The 17,441-nt window shown below is 43.4% G+C and overlaps 1 protein-coding gene across 2 annotated transcripts in view; it reads left to right on the top strand.

The window, feature by feature from the left end:
- The first annotated feature begins 239 nt into the window (after positions 1-239).
- Positions 240-17,441, top strand: part of SBNO2 (strawberry notch homolog 2) — a 111,821-nt gene continuing 94,619 nt past the window's right edge. For both annotated transcript variants that reach the window (XM_054013626.1, XM_054013625.1), the window contains exon 1: positions 240-413. The gene's annotated coding sequence lies outside the window, so the exon portion shown is untranslated. The remainder of the gene's footprint in view (positions 414-17,441) is intronic.

The following is a 17,441-nucleotide window of genomic DNA, read 5'->3' as shown; positions in this document are numbered from 1 at the left end:
GTGGGGGGGGGCAGTAGGAGGCGGGGCGGGGGGCACTAGGGAAGGGGGGGCAGTGGGGGGGGCAGTAGGAGGCGAGGCGGGGGGCACTAGGGAAGGGGGGGCAGTGGGGGGGCAGTAGGAGGCGGGGCGGGGGGCACTAGGGAAGGGGGGGCAGTGGGGGGGGCAGTAGGAGGCGAGGCGGGGGGCACTAGGGAAGGGGGGTGGAGGGTGGTACGGGGCGGGGAGGCGGCAGGCGGCGACTCCCTCCCGTTACCCCCGCTCCGCTGCCTCCTCCCGGATCCCGCCCCCCCGGTTCCGGTCTGGCGGGCCGGAAGTTCGTGTACGCAACACGCCTCCAAGATGGCGGCGGCGAACCCGGAAGTGAGGAGCCGCCTCTAGGAGGGAGTCAGGACCCCGACGCCCCTGGGGACCAGGTGAGGGCCGCCCGCTACCCCCCGGGACCCCCGCGTGCGGAGAGATCCGCGGGGCTGGGACCGGGGAGCCCCCGGGTCAGGGTCTCTGGGGAGCAGTGGGGGGGCAGGGCCCTTTGCTCCCCCCCCCCCGGGTCAGGGTCTCTGGGGAGCAGTGGGGGGGCAGGGCCCTTTGCTCCCCTCCCCCCGGGTCAGGGTCTCTGGGGAGCAGTGGGGGGGCAGGGCCCTTTGCTCCCCTCCCCCCGGGTCAGGGTCTCTGGGGAGCAGTGGGGGGGCAGGGCCCTTTGCTCCCCTCCCCCCCCCGATCAGGGTCTCTGGGGAGCAGTGGGGGGGGGCAGGGCCCTTTGCTCCCCCCCCCCCCCGGGTCAGGGTCTCTGGGGAGCAGTGGGGGGGGGCAGGGCCCTTTGCTCCCCCCCCCCGGGTCAGGGTCTCTGGGGAGCAGTGGGGGGGCAGGGCCCTTTGCTCCCTTCCCCCCGGGTCAGGGTCTCTGGGGAGCAGTGGGGGGGCAGGTCTCTGCTTCCCTCCCCTGGGTCAGAGTCCCTGGAGAGCCACAGGGGTGGGGTAGGTTTCTCTGCTTCTACTCCCCCCCCCCCCCTTCTCTCAGGTCAGGATTTCTGGGGAACCATGTGGGGGACGGGCTCTTTGCTTATTCACTCCTCCTTCCACCCCAGGGGGTCAGGGAAGCCAAGTGGGGGCTAGGTTTCTCTTCTTCCTCCCCTCAGGTCAGGGTCTCTGGGGAGCTGGGTGGGGGGCAGGTCTCTCTGCTATTCCTCTCCCAGGGTCAGTTCTTGGGGGGAGAGTTCTGTCCTGCACCTTCTTTCCTGTCCGTTACCTCATTTCTTTCTCTTTTCTGGAAGGGAGGGGATAGTGCTTCAGGTTTCCTCAGCAGAGCTGCCTAGAGGATTCAGGGGGCCTGGGGCAAAGCATTTTTGGGGGACCCTTCCATAAAAAAAAGTTGCAATACTATAGAATACTATATTCTTGAGGGGGCCCCTGGGGCAAATTACCCCACTTGCCCCTCCCTGGGCAACCCTGTTTCTCGTTCCTCCAAGGAGGCTATTCCTCCTCAAGTTATCTTTATTAGTCAGAGTTTTGACAGCCCTGAAGGTGTAGCTGTTTGAGTCATTTCCTGAAGCACAGTCCAAGCAATGCAACTACCTACGTGGGCCAAAGGTTTGGTTTACCCATGCTAGTCATGATGCCTAGAGTTAAGGCTGAGAATCTGGTTTGATATCTAGTCTGAACCATCCCCAGGTACTGTAGAAGATAATCCTACCTATACATAGCCCGTTTTATCCAAAACCCATTTACAAGAATCATTTCGTCCATCATTCAAATGCAATCACTTCTGGGGTGCAGTGGAAGAACTCTTAAAGAGTGTAAAATAATACCACATGATAGTTTGGGACAGGAAGGGAGGAGTTATATTGGCCTGCCTTTGAAGGACCTCTGTTATTGTATTAAGGTGTAACACCTGGTGTTCTGAGTCCCCTGGTAGTATTTGGGGACAGATAGTTTGTCCAGATTAACCCTCAATTTGCGTGTACAGCACCTAATACAATGGACCCTTCCTTCGCCCAATCCTGATGGGGCTGCTTCTCTTATACAGCTAAATAAAAACAATTTATTTTTTTTAAAGTCTGGTCCTTTTGTTGTGGGGAAAGATAGGCTCTCTAATACACGGTGGCTTTTTACTTCGATGTTAGTGATGGAAAAGACCTATTGCCTTATCTACCTATCTGTTTCTACTGACAGTGTAGTCTTGTTCCTGACAGTACATTCTCTAGGGGCCTTTCGGTTAACTGTTAAATGACTTGCATAGCAAGGCTTCCTTCAAATCCGTAGGAGACTATTCCGCATGCTAATATGCCTCTCTATTAAATTTTGCCTGGTTATTTTTAGATATTATTGAAGAACAAGAAGGAAGTCTCTTATGGAAGTAAAGTAGCTCCAGAATTTATGAATACACTCCCTTTTTATGTGTATTAAGGGCCAGATTCTTCCATCCTTTCTGAGGCTGAATAGCATGTTACTCTACAAGTAGACTGAAGGACTAAAATGTGATTATTCATGGATTATTTGGTGTGAGTAGGGGGTATCAGAATCTGTCCCTATTTGATGTCTAGACCACCAGCCTTTTCCATGTAATTACTTCACAGCATCCTGGATTTTTCTAGCATGAAAATGTATTTTTAAAAATAAGTAAAGTTTACTATGCACTTGAAAAAAAAATTCTAATGTTAATTCCTAGTCTGAAGCAAGGACCAGGCTTTTCTAATCCCACGTAAAACTTACTTCCCAAAATAAAACTGTTTGCACAGGGAACAGGCTGAAGTGACAGAAAGCAATGAGTGTCTCACTTCAGAAATCCATCCTGCGCTGAGACCTTGAATGTCAAGTTCTTGGCCACAATGGTGCTGATCTTAATTGCCTGGTTCATAGCCCCTGAAAAATGGAGTTTATGCTGTGACAGGTTCTTAACTCTAGTGCTGCTAGTGGTCACCTATATACTTGGATCTTAATGTTGTTAAATATCAGTTCAGTGCTTAAAGCGGGGTTCTGCTGTGACAAGAGACTGTAAAAAATGGACTTAGGTTCTACTTTTATTTTGATTCCAAAGCAAATGTTCTCCATTTACAATAAAAATAGATGGCTTTTCTAAATTCCAGTCCTGCAAACTCACCAAGGGTTCTGAAAGTTTCCTTGGGTACTCTTTGGCTTGTGCATCATCATCACTTGTAAATTCTGCAGGCCACAACATGCCCTCTGTTGTATCTGTGCAATCCTATTGTCTTTGGGGTGGGGTGTGGCTGAGGGGGTGGCACAGGCCTAACCTGAGGGAAAAGGTAGTCCTACAGTCGGAATTTGTAAGTTAACAGTTCTGTTGAAAGCGTTTGAGACAGGAGGGATTCTAGATCCCTTTTGCGTAGCTGGGTTGGTTCTGTCAGGTGGGCGTGCAGGGGTTACCAAAACAGACTCTTGTTGATGGAAGATGGCTATATTGTATTTATTCGATGGACAAGTAGGTTGTAATATCATCATGAGTACAATGTGCGTCCATTTATCCCATAAAGCAGTAGTTTTCCAACAAAGTCCGGTGGATAGGATGCCGAGTCAGGAGACCTGTTCTCATCCCCGTCTCTTGCTCTTCGTGAGACCCCTGGCAAATCACTTAGCTTTTATGCATCCGTTTTCCCATCCACATAATGATACTTTCCAGCTATACAGTCTGGCGGTCAAACCCCTATGAAAGCTGTATTGCTGAAACCTTGCACTTTTCTTATATTTATGTACCATTTAAAGGAAACATACGTTCACTTTAATTGTCTGAATTTTTTTAACCCTTCGGAGCAAGAGTCTAAAATCTTCAGGTATCTTGATACTTGCAAAAACAGCATTATTCTAGAGCACCAAAGTTTAATAGTTGCATTCTAGTTTCCTAATATTTGAATAATATAGGGCTGGCAGAGCTAGAGCTGCTTGGCATTATCATCAACTTAGAACATAAGAACAGCCAGACTGGGTCAGACCAAGGGTTTGTCTAGCCCAGTGTCCTGTCTTCCAACAGTGGCCAGTGCCAAGTGCCCCAGAGGGAATGAACAGAACAGGGAATCATCAAGTGATCCATCCCCTGTCGCCCATTCCCAGCTTCTGGCAAACAGAGGCTAGGGACACCATTCCTGTCCATCCTGGCTAATAGCCATTAAAAGTAACACTCTGCCTGGATTTTTTTTTTTTTTTTTTTTTTGGCCTAGTATTGTTACACCTGAGGTGACTAACAATTAGAACAGTGGTTCCCAAACTTTAACAGCCCACAAACCCCTTTCACTAAACTGTGAAATCTCGTGAACCCCCTCCTAAAAATGAATATTTTCAGGGATTTAAGTTTAACTTTCCTCAGTGTGATGGATGCCCCAACTGCCCAGCCCCGCTCTCCCTGGGGCTCGGGCTGCCAACCCTGCATGGGGAGCACTGGGGTTTGGGCTGCTGGCTCCCCCGCTGACGGGGGCAGGGCTCGGGCTGCCGGCCCCAACTGCCTGGCCCCGCTCTCCCTGGGGCTTGGGTTGTCAGCCCCGCGCGGAGAGCTGGGGTTCGGGCTGCCAGCTTCCCTGCTGACCGCCGGGACTTGGGCTGCCGGCCCCAACTGCCCAGCCCCATTCTCCCTGGGGCTCGGGGTGTCTGCCCTGTAACCAGGTCCCACCTGCTGTCTCCAATGCCCAGGGTCCTCTGTCCACCATTAGTGAAATTTTTCTGGCGAACCCCCTGTAACGTTCTGCGAACCCCAGTTTGGGAACCACTGGATTAGAAGGAAAAAAATATCTTTCCCGATTTGCTTACCTTGACAGCACTTGCCTGTACCTGGTATCGTGTTTTATGTGGGCTTTCTCACATCAAACAGCAATAGGAAAATGTTATTGTGAACCCACAAAAATTGGCAGGACAACTCTGGAGCCAGAATAGCACCTGACACTACTTCTAGCTTTTTTTTTTTTTAAGTAACTAGGTCTCGATTTGACACTGTCCCTTTAAAAATGCTCTGAAAGAACCTGCTGAGCTGCCATGAAATTTTTTTCTTTCACATACTAACTTGCCCTTCCTTCCCCCAAGGGCCCTTAACCTCCTGTCAGATCCATAGAGTTCTCCATCTTTTCACACGCTTTATGCTCCCCCTCTTGAGTAGGAGAGGACTCCCTTTGGGTCGCTGCTGAGCATTGAGATATTCCCTCTCCCACAGGCTGCATCATCTTGTGGACCCCCCCAAGCCCCTGTTGACTGAGTCAGGAGACAGCAGGAACCAGTAACTTGTAGGCGATATAGAGCATTACCACCTCACTGGACACGTGCTTTAAAAATTGGAGCTACTTTCATCTTGTTTCAGTAACATACTTTTCTTTACATTAACGTATAAATGGACAGAAAATATTTTTTTAGACACATTGTGTGCGTTTAAAACCGTTCCCATGCGGGGACCTTGTACAGCAAGTTTGAGCATGGAGTAGTCTTTTTAAACAGCTAAGTTACAGACTCCTGAAATGGTTTATCATGGAAATGCTGACACAACTTTAATGTTTTTTTGAACAGTAACACTGTAATAAAGAGCTAACTGTGCAGTCAGTGAAAACTGAGTTGTGATTTTAATCACTAGAGTCTGAATCTGTCAGGAAAGCCTTCTAGGCTTAATTAAGAGAGGTTTATATTCTTCTTTGAAACATTTTTTTTTTTAAATTTAAAATCTTTCCAGTCTTTTTGGTAACATGATCTAGAACTGTAAACAGATTACTGTGAAAAAGACTGACATAGCAAAATACACGTTGAGCCAGCCTGAAATGAGCTTAAAGTGATATGTTGATGTATTTATGACTAGTAAGGAGGCAAGCTTTGATGTCTTTGTACAGCTTTTTCCACTGGGAGTGGCGATATGGTCAATCAGAGCATTCATAACTCCTCGGGTAGGGCTGCACACGGGGCCAGGATCTTTTGGGCTAGACAGACGCCGTGCACTCCTTCTGAGGCCTGGTGTACACCGAGAACTTGGATTGACCTTCACTCAGGACTGAAAAATTTTGCGCTTCAAAGTACCGTAGTTAGATCAACCTAACCTCTGGTTCAGATGTGGCTAGGCTGATGGAAGTATTCTTCCATCCGTCTAGCTACTGCCTCTCCGAGAGGTAGATTACCTGTCCTACCTTGATGGAAAAAACCCTCCCATTGATGTAGGAAGCCACTACACTATGGCCTTACAGCAGTGCACCTGCAGCCCCATAGCTATACTGCTGTAGTGTAGATATACCCTAACTTCATTCCCTTACTTCCCTAGGTAGTGTTTAGTATCAGGGGGTAGCCGTGTTAGTCTGTATCTACAAAAACAACAAGGAGTCGGGGGGCACCTTAAAGACTAACAGATTTATTTGGGCATAAGCTTATGCCCAAATAAATCTGTTAGTCTTTAAGGTGCCACCAGATTCCTTGTTGTTTAGGTAGTGATTGGATCACGAGGCAGAGGAAGGATGGTCTTGTGGCTGAGGCACAGGATAGAGACTCTGGAGACCTGGGTTCATCTCTTGCCTCTGCCATTGACCTACTGTATGACCTTGGGCAAGCCACTTTCCCTTTCTGTGCCTCTGTTTTCCCCATTAATAGAATGATATAATATATGCTTACTTTACAGGTATGTTTTGTAGTTTAATTCAAGTTTGTAAAGCACTTAGAGTCCTTTTGATGGTATCAGGATTGGGGCCTCATCGTGCCGGGTGCTGTACACGTATATCAATGCTAAGTATTAGGATTATTTATGATCTTCTTACATGCTGTCTTGCAGGATGGAGTACACAGCTAGTGTGAGCAGGTACGACTCCGTTGAAGTTAAAGACACTGTATGCATTTTTGCCAGTGGTGATATTGCCCTGATGTGTCAGATGCTCAGTTGAACGTACTGCTGTTCTTAGTTACCCATGTTGCCTGAGCCTATCTTTGTGCTCTCTCGTAGGGGTTGTACAACCTTTTGTGCCTTTGAAATTTCAGAGCACAGCCAAGTGTATACGTGGTGGTTTATAGGTTTCCACAGAAATGTTCTGAGTTTCTTGGCAGAGTTGGGGGAGGGAGGCATTTTCTTGTGTATGACTTTTCTACCTGGAAATAGAAATACGTCATTTTATCTCTTCTACCAAATAAAAGGGCTCTGATAGATGGATTCTGCCTCTTTCCTCCCTATAATTTGCTTCACTTGAAGTAATCCATCCTAAAACTGTATTTGGGTCCTAGTTTAAGCAATATTCCATTGCTGTAAACAAAATGTTTGAATTTCAAGTCGAACCATTAAAGTCAAGGCAGTCTGTGAGTGAAGGGAGAGACTGCTTTACAGCGAGTCCTTTGTGGGGAAGAAATATGAAACTCTGAACTGTGAATTGGTGTTCTGACAGTTCTGCTGATGGAACTGAGGTCTGGGGAAGCATGAAACATAATGTCCTAATGTCATTCTGCAAGCTGACTGAATGACAAATGAGGTCAGAATTACAGATAACTCAGCAGCAATAAAGTTGTATTGTGCTGTCTTGAAATGAAAGTATTTGTAGAAGATTTAATGTAAAATATATCCGCATGTGGGTTAACACAGCAAAGTTCCTCTCCAGTGTATGTTGTCAGTAAAGCAGCTGAAACGTGGGGCTGCTTAATCTTACTAGGATGCTCAATTTGTTAAGTTTATGGGACAGACTAGAAAGTTTCTTGCCTTTTTCTTGGGGAATTCGGGGAATAACCTCTGGGGGTCTACGTCAACAGCAAGACTCAAAAGTCAGCTTTTTTAGATTTCCATATATGAATATTTATGATTGTCTTTCTATAGTGCATTTGACCTGTGAATATCAAAGCACATCATAAACATTAGTGAGCTAATACAACAACCTTATGTGATAGTATATCCGTTTTACAGTTGGAGACTCTGAAGCATAGAGGGATTAAGTGACTTGCCCAAAGTTACAAAGTCATTTGTACACTAGAATTGCCCACGCTAGAAAGTTGTACCACTTTAGTTACTATCTGTGTAGTTGTGGATGCAAGGGTTTGTATAAGGGAGCTTTCCACTGGTAATCCTATTCCATGTGGGAGGAGGAATAACTATACCAGTATAAAGCACTTTTATACTAGTATGACTGCATCTGTACTGGAACTTGTACTGGTATATAACTCTGTTGGTAAAAAAAAAAACAACCCACACCTTTAACTGCCATAATTATATCAATATCGCTTGCAAGTATAGACCAGGCTTAGTGAAAAAGCAAATAAAAGAATTCAGGAGTCCTAGCTTCCAATACGGTGGTGCTTCTTGAGAAGTTCTTTCCCCAATTCCAATATTCCCTCTTCTTGAGCTTGGCAGCCCTTTTGTAATGTCCAAGTAGGGATGGAAATAAAATACTCAGGGTTGAGTTTATTTCACTGTTTGACCCTGCAGACTACAGGTGAGTATGCCTTCAAATAAATGCACAAAGTGAATTTATTACAGCCTCACACAGCATGTTTATTTGAATGTATGCTCAGCCAGTTCTCCATTTATTTTTTTAAACAGAAGAAAATTCATTAGGGGAAACTGATAATGCAGTGTTATATCTGAGAATGTAAATGTGCAAGTCAAGACATTCAAAGATTCCCGCAGCAACCATAACTCATCTGCTTTGTACATTATAGATTAAGACGTTTTAACAATGTACTGAGTGATATAAAATGCTACAGTTGTGCAAAGGGGCTGAGTTATTATTTTTAGAGAGATTTCCCGATTCTTGTGCATTTAAATTCCCAGCCACAGTGTTGCATTAGTGTGGCGGCTTGTATTGAATTAGACCCACATTTCTTTGCAGAGTGCAATTTCTCCGTTAGTGTCCTCCGGCAGTTTAAGTTTTGCCATGACTTTGTCAAATAGGGTTCATTGTTTGTACTTCTATCTCCTTCTGTTTTCATAATCCAAGAGGCCTCTCTCTGGGTGTGTTGTTTTCCAACTGCTGAGCCTTTTCCTGGCACTTGTAATCAAGTCTGTTACACCACTAATTTAAACCCACCTGGCTTTATCTTTTGGCTTGACTGAATTGTGGAAGAGCAGATATTTTCATCTGAAGGAGCAAATTCCCTCCCAACCAGTGCCTTTGATTCTGCAGTATGGTCTGAGCTTCAAAGAGGTGGGATTAGGGCTGTTTAAAAGGTGAAGCTTTTCCTCTTTGTGCCGTAGACACTTGTATCTTTAGAAGTAAAGTTTGCTTTTTTTTTAACCTTCACCAACTTCTTGCCCATGTAGATGGCAAGAAACTTGGAAGTGATCTCAACTTTTCTCTCCTTTGTTTACTGAGTGTACAATTCGAGCAGTTAATCTGCCAAATATATTCTTTACAGCCATGCTGTGGCTCTCTAATAACTTGCACTGCCAAGATAAGTAGTGAGGAAGTTTTTACCGCTTTCTTGCTCAGGCCTATGCGCAGTTCTGATACGCTGGGAATGCAAACTTTACAGAGTTAGGGTAGTGTAAAATCTGTGCTTTTAAATAAATGTATCTCAGGTACATTCTGCTGTGTCCAGGGTGTCATAAACTGTGTGGTATGGCATGCCCTGCAGTGACCCCATTTTAATCACATACAGTATACTTAATATCTTTCACGCTGATGTTATCCTTTGCTGTCTGTCATATGTAGACTTGGTTCTATTCAGCATCAGTTTAAAGTTAGGTTTCTTCAGTTGTTTTCCCATAACTCTTTCTAAATTGCACGTTAATCTGTGATTGGGTGAGTTGGGTTACAATTTGCTATATTTTGCACTACAGTTGATAATACGCTTATTCTTTGTTTTTATTTAAAAAAGCAGTTTCAATTTACCCATTTGAATCTACCTTCATAGTCTAGTTGGTAGGGAACAAACTCTAGATTCTGAATATCTGTCTTTCAAACATAAATTCATCAATCTATTGCTAAGGAATTGTAAAAAGGCCCTCTCTTTGAATTACCCTAGAGTAGTTCTTGCTCTACTCCTGTGTAGTCTGATGGCTGGCTAGCAGAGGGGGCACAGATTAATTTGGGGGAGCCCTTTTCCAAGTATAATTGATATGCAGACCCTCAGACAAGGAGATAAACAAAGCAGAATCATATTGAGTTTTGCTCTTTGAGAAACTAAGTGTGCCAAATGAAAAGGGACTAAACCAGTTGTGGAAAAACTTTCCATTTTTAAAGATTACAGCAAATAATGGAAAGGATTAAAAATAATCGTTTGGCACTTCCCATTTAAATATAGAATTGTGGGCTAAGGAGGCAAGCATCTGCTAGTTTTGATCATATTAAACTTTGCACTCACATAGCAACCCTCATCTGAAAATCTCGGTGCTTGTCAGACTATGATGAGACCTCTCAGACTCCCTGTGAGGTTACTAGACCCATTTTACAGATGGGTATACTGAAGAACAGAAAAGATTAAGGTTTCCCCATTGACACAAAATAAGTCATTAGCAGAGCAAATTAATTCAGGAGTCGTGATTTCCAGCGTCCTCTCATGACAAATTGCTGCTTGGTATGAATTAGTACTTCTCTCTGTATATTGTTTGAACATAAAGGGGAACTTGCATCTGGCTTGGCTGTTGAGATGTGAAAATCTTTTTTCAGTTTCCAAAGTTCCTTAGTTCCTATTTCTGGGGGTTACATATATATATATATGTGTGTGTGTGTGTGTGTGTGTGTGTGCTTTTATTAAGAGGGTTCAGTTTAACTTTTAGCGCCCCTGCTAACAAAGGCAGTGGTCCTTTGAAAGTTGTATGCACCTGACAGCTATTGTCAGTTGATACAAGGAATCAGGGAGATGGGTGGGTGTAGCAAGCTTCCAAATTTCATTTGCATGCAGTGTGTGTGGATGGACAGCTGGGAAGAGAATGATCACTGTGATACATCTTCAGGTAGGAAAAGGAACTAGATCAAGTTCCCAAGGGCTTTTTGTTATCAGGCCCATGTAATTCAAGAATGGCAAAGTTGAGTTTGACTGTGCATACCTGTGGTTTCCTAGCCAGCTTTCTGTAACAGCACGTCATAGAGGAAATGCTTGTATTTATAGACGGTGACATATGCAGCTGGTATTGTACAGCTTTCTTAATGGTATATGCCCATGAAATTGGGCACTTACTCATGGTCTTATTGATCCCGAGTACAGCGGAGTCGCTTATTGAGTTTCTCGACTCGCCAGTCAGTGTGAGTTCAAAGTAGATTGCCACACGCCTCGCTGTCACTCTCCAAAAAGCCTAAGCCACTTTTGAAAATCTAAATCTCTCTGTTCTTCACTTCCAACTAGTCGTATCCCATAGCTGCAGACAAAAGCCGCCCCATTGTGGGCCTGGAATGGGTAGGAAAACTCTATCCTAATGAACTGTTTAAGTGAAAGTCTATTTGTATTGAAACAATTCATAGATCTCAATCAGAATGACTCCTGATAGAATTAGACCGCTCCTAGCTTTATCTTGCTGGGTAGGAAAACAGTTTCATTATTAAGCATAGGATGTCCAGCCATTAAGGAGTGAGCCTAATGGTTTTTTCATGAGTGTGTGTAATCCATCACTTGAGTGCCTCTGCTCTAAATCATGTTGAAAGATCGCTTCATTAGTTCTTTGTGATCCTTACAGAGGGAAATTACTGTTCTTGTGTTTATAAACATTCACTTTATTCTGCTGGGGTTCCTTTTCTACATCTGTCTTGGCAATAGTGCATGCTTACTGCTTAGCATGGGGTTATCGGTTGTGCTCAACTGTTGGTCCATAGGAGTAGTTCCAGCGTCTGCCTTGTGCCCTGAAGCCTGAGAATTGATATAATTTATAAATGTATCCTGTCTAGCATTACTCTGGATGTTGAGATATAAGTGTCTTAAACGCTTCTGCTCAACAGTATTTTGTGGCACTGAGTTCCACATGTTATGCTTTTAATAAAATAAAGTGTTTGCTTTTATTAGCTATATCATTTTTCAGATGGGGCGACCAGAACTGAACTCACCCTGAATAGTGTGGCAATATCAGTGATTTATATAATAGAAAATACTGAAAATGTCATCACATTCTTCATCTATCCTGATACTGTGTGCTTTTTTGACCAGTATTGGTCTCTAAGCTTTTCATTGAGCTTTCTGTGGTGATGCCCAGGTCTCCTGGAGTGGTTACAGTTGATCACTTCTATGTCTGTTTACCCACCTGTAGAGTAAGCATAATGACTTCACAATTATATTTGGAGGCATAATCAGTTTGGAAAGTGCTTTGAGATATTTGGATGGAAGATGCTAAACTATACTAATGATTACATAAATCCACGTATTCATGCCTGAATATCAGTGACATAACAGAATTTTCAGAAGCCTTTGTGATCCATTGCTAACTTCGAGCACCCATCCATCAATCTCCTTGGTGGTTGTCCCCTATTACGATGACCCGCCACTGTGCCTTCCATAATAACTTTCTCAAGGTTGTTTCCATCTCTGTACCTAATATGACCAAAGTACATAAGTTTGTGTCTGTTGATTTCTGACATCAGTGTTTGCTTCTTCCCAATAATATTTATAACATAGGTATTCATCTTTTTCTCCACCCAGGAGATACTCAAGAGTACTCTCCAGCCCACATTTCAATAGCTTACATTTTCTTCTTGTCAGCAGCATTAACTTTTGACAACTTGCATCCATAAATTGCTATGGAAAAAATTTGTCTTTTCACCAGTCGCACCTTTATACATTGTGAGATGCGACTGTTTTTCTACACTTTCTCAGCTGAGGCAATAGCTGAGTGAGCCATCTCTAATCTTCCGACTTCTTTGGAACGGCCTCCTTGGTCAATAGGTATGATCCTAGATAATTAAATTCATCTACTGCCTCTACAGCTTGTCTATTAATTGTGATGGGTTCTTGCATCCTGTTTTTCTTAGTCATGTCAATGTACGCGCATTTTGTTTCTGTTGCATTCAGGAATAGTCCCTATTCCTCAGTTCCTTGTTATAAACGTCATCGTTTTTTGTATTGCATTGGAGATTGTAACAAAGAGCGTGGTGTCATCAACGTGTCTGAGGTCAGTTAAAAGATGTCCACCAATGGAAATCCCAGCTCCTTCCATTTTGTCAAAACCTTCTAAGGCTATCATAATAAATTCTGGGTATATCTTAAAGAGGCTTGGGGCAAAAAACATACCCTTGTCTCAGACTCTGTGCAGTCAGTGCACTCAGTGTCGCTTACTACTGTTTGCATCATAGTCTGGTGGTGGTGGTGGAGACTTGTGCTGAGTATATTTAGATGCTTTGGAAATCTCTCTCTGCCAGTATCCTCCAAAGGTGGTCGTGACAGATGGTATCATATGCTTTTGGGTGATCAATGGGCGATTGTACTCTAATCTTCATTATTAGGATAGCGCTAAAACTAAGGAATTGGCTTATGTCATGAAACAAAAGCATCTAAACTAAGTAGCAGGCTTAGTAGTAATAGTGTCCAGTTTTTAAAACTTCATTGGCTAAAACTAGAGAATTGAATTTAGATCATTTCGTTTCCTTTTGTTGATACTTTATTGGCACTTTTCAAGGATAAGGAACTGGCGGCTAAGATTATGTGACAAAGGCTGGGAGCTGATGTACATGTCCATTGCAGGAATTTGCTACTTCATGATGTACATGATGAGTTAGGTTTCAGAGTAGCAGCCGTGTTAGTCTGTATCCGCAAAAAGAACAGGAGTCCTTGTGGCACCTTAGAGCCTCTCTTAAGGTGCCACAAGTACTCCTGTTCTTTATAATGAGTTAGATGACTCAACTTCTACCATTGACTTTGCTTTCCCCCTCCATATCTGCATTTCATATTCTCTAGCTCCCAGGAGAGGATGGGGCAGTTTATGACTCTTGAAGTTGGAACTGTTGTTTTACTGCACAGTTTTCTCCCAAAGTAGAAGTCATAAGTGTTGAACAATCCCCAAATGCCTGAAGGCTGGTAGAACAAAGTGATCCTTGAATATGTTTTCCACCTATGACTCTAGTTGCAGAGAACTTTGCCTGTTGAGTCTTTGTAGATGACTTCCAGCAATGTCTAACTTAGAATGCCGATAAACTTCTGCCTACGTAGTGAAAGTGTGATAGCTGCTCCCATTGTTAGGGTCAAAAGTCTTGCATCTCTAACTAAATTATCTTTGTTCACTGCTTGCTTGGAGGTTCTGATTTTCTAGGACAGACGAGATGCTTGTAGGGAATAATTCCTCTTTGATGCTTTGGGTGGCTCTTACAAGATCTTAAGATGAGAAGCTGTAACTTGCCTAAAAGATGGGGGATTGGGAGGAGGGCCGGAGGAGGAAAGGATTGAGTGTAAACTTGCTGAACCATTTGATTTGGGAGTTGTGGACTTCCACTGTGTCTGTCCTTGGTAATGTAAAGCCTGGAATAGCAGCACAGTGCCTGGAAGTGAGACAGCAGCCTTGTACAACACTTGCTCTCACTTTTGTAGTTTTCCATCTGCTTTTGGTAGGATGCTGAAACAGAAATAGCTCCCTGGGGTTGTCATCACTTCTTGGATTTTCATGACCAGTTTTGACCTTCATTCCCAGAGTTCATGCACTATCACTATGAATGGCTTTAGAACCTTCTGGGAATTGAAATATGTCAGCCAGCCAGCAACTGGCCCATATCAAAGCGTGAGTGTACAGTGAGGTATTACAAACTCTCTGCATTCACCACCCCTGGCACGTGATGTAACTGTTGTATCTTCCTCTATTTAGAATAGGAGACATTTTATGGTTCTGAAGTTGTGGCAGAGTGGCAAATGTTTTTGTTGTGTTTTTTTTATGGCACCCACTGTGCTATGCAACCACAGTCTCTGTTCAGAAAACAAACTGCTTTCCGCTGGAGGCTGGTTGGTTTTGTGGCAGTAAATCTAACAAGTGTGTGAGGGTCAGGATGAAAAAGTGGATCCCTTATACGTCTCAACTTTCTGGCTTTTTTGCCTCTCTTGTGACATCCTTTTCACCTAAAACGGAGACCACCAAAGGACCATAGTACTGCAGTGTTCCAGCTTTCTCCGGTACTCAAATTTACAGATAAATATACAACTGCAAAGATGTTTTGCATCAACTCAGGCTGATCTAGAATTGTGTGTACATGCTTGAATTTATCGGAACCAACAAAAAGCTTGCATGTATAGATAATTAAGTTTGAGTGGTAGCTGTGTTAGTCTGTAGCAGCAAAAAGAACGAGGAGTACTTGTGGCACCTTAGAGACTAACAAATTTATTTGGGCATAAGCTTTTGTGGGCTAAAACCCACTTCATCAGATGCATGGAGTGGAAAATACAGTAGGAAGAGATGTGTATATATGCATACATGCATACACACGCGCAGATCATGAAAAGATGGGGGTTGCCATACCAACTCTAACGAGAAATCAATTAAGGTGGGCTATTAGCAGCAGGAGGAAAAAACACTTTTGTAGTGATAATCAGGATGGCCTATTTAGATAATTAAGTGTTAGCCATTGTGGATCTTGTGAGTGAAGGTAGACTTTCTCTAGCAGTGCACATTACCATTGATCTGTTTTGGGTAAGTGGATTATTTCAAAGGGATTAATTTACTTTTAGAGTGGAAGACTTTACAAGGAAGTGGTTTCTAGTGGTTAGAAGTCAGGATATTTGAAGTCTGTGCCCAATCATACCACTGGCTTTCTGGGTGTCTTTGTACAAGATCTCTCTCTATGCATGAGTTTCCCCCTCTGTAAAATGGAGGTTTTACTCACTCTGAGGTCCTCCTGAAGAAGTCCTCTATCTTAGTGCAGAGTATTGTTTAGTGTCTGAGAGGATTTCATTATCTCTGGAGCTCAAAAGCCTTACAGTTTTTAAGCTGTTTTTCTTCATTTTGCTAATTGGGTACAGGCTGTTGTGTAAGAGTTTTCTTCGGGAGCTAAGTACATTTTTAGAGGAATGCACTCTATGCTGTAGAGAACCCATCAAGTGAAATGTAATGTTGCCAAGAGCCAAGACATGAGATAATGTAGAACAGACAGGGAGAATTTCTGATATTGATTTTACCCTTCATAAGTTACTGTTTGTTAGATGTATAAGTGAAGCTGTACATTTGCTACAGCTGTTACGGGAATCACGGCTTCTGATTTCCTATCAAAAGCTGTTACAAACTTTAAAAAAAAGCCCTCTGGTGAAGAGAACAGACACACTATTGTAAAGGCACCAGAGTATATCGATATCTCTCAAACAGTCTCTGACTTTAACCCGTAGATCAGCACACCTCACCCCCTCTGCCCAGTAACTGCTGAGCTTGCCTATTTGCCTAGGAAAGGTAATCTGTAAAGAAAAAGCTGTTTATGCCATTTACGGTTCTATCATAGTGTATAGAGGACCTCAGAGTTCTATTTAAATCATTCCTTTCTCCCCCCCACACTTCTGCTTGTTTACATTAACAATATCAGGTTGTGACAGGTCTGTCTGGTTGGAGGACATTGTGATGTTTGGAACATCTGGATGGGGACATCCCAGGAGAACAAAACTTGAGCTGTAGGTCTCATCTCCCTGACATTTTCATTTAGGGGCTGGGATATTGCAGCTCAGACTTCACCCTCCTATGATGAAACCATCTATGTCCTCCTGCTCAAACCTCCCAGCCAGAAGAGGGAAGTCAGGAACTTATAAAAGCAGGCAAAAGAGGAACTTATAAAAGCAGGCAAAAGACATCAACTATGATGTCATTTTTGCATGGCATAAAGGAGGTCAGTAAAGAGTCCAGACAACCACCTTTGCTTTGTATTTAAACTTCAACCCTTTGCTGCTGTATTTTTTAGATGTAACTTGTAATTAGTGTAGTATCACCAGAGCCTGTCAGGAACAGTAGGTAGAGTAAAGAGGAACAAGAGGGCAACTCTGACACCAAAAAAGAAAAGATCCAATGAATTGAAGACCACTAATGATCAGTAGCTGGGGTTTAGGGCATCTCTTCAAAATGTATCTTGGGTTACCATCTAAAACATTCCAGATATTGATTCATGCCAGCATATTCTCTGTCCTCTCTTGCAAATTCCATTTATATAAGCTAATGCATGTGACGTATGGTGGGAGGAAGAAGTCCTTAGATGTTCTGGAGCTGCTGAAGATTGGCTAATAGATCAAGGGGACTGAAGTCCACGTAATGGCATTAGCTAGTACCCAGCATGCTAACTAAACATTTTTGGGTATTTGCACTTGTGGACTTATTGACTGTAAAATCAGACTACAGATTTTATAGAGTAATAAAAAGAAACAATTCTGCACATGTAAAACTCTGGAAAAAGCAGGCAAGTGGAAACTGATGTAGGGGACTCCCTAACCTAGGAAAGAGGTGTTTCTTCTACTAGCCATTAGTTAATGATCTGAATGAACTAAATGTGGTTGATAGCATGTTCAGATAACTTGACATTACATTGCTGATGCTATCTTGCCACTATCTAAACTCTGTTTTGGGGCAAGGTTTTGCTGTGCTCTTCCAGGAAATTTGTTCTTTTTCTAAAGGGACCTTGATTACTTTGAGATTTTTTT

The sequence above is a fragment of the Malaclemys terrapin genome, chromosome 24, assembly GCF_027887155.1.
Source record: "Malaclemys terrapin pileata isolate rMalTer1 chromosome 24, rMalTer1.hap1, whole genome shotgun sequence".
In the NCBI taxonomy this organism is placed as follows: Eukaryota; Metazoa; Chordata; order Testudines; family Emydidae; genus Malaclemys; species Malaclemys terrapin.
This window is presented reverse-complemented; position numbering and strand designations above follow the sequence as displayed.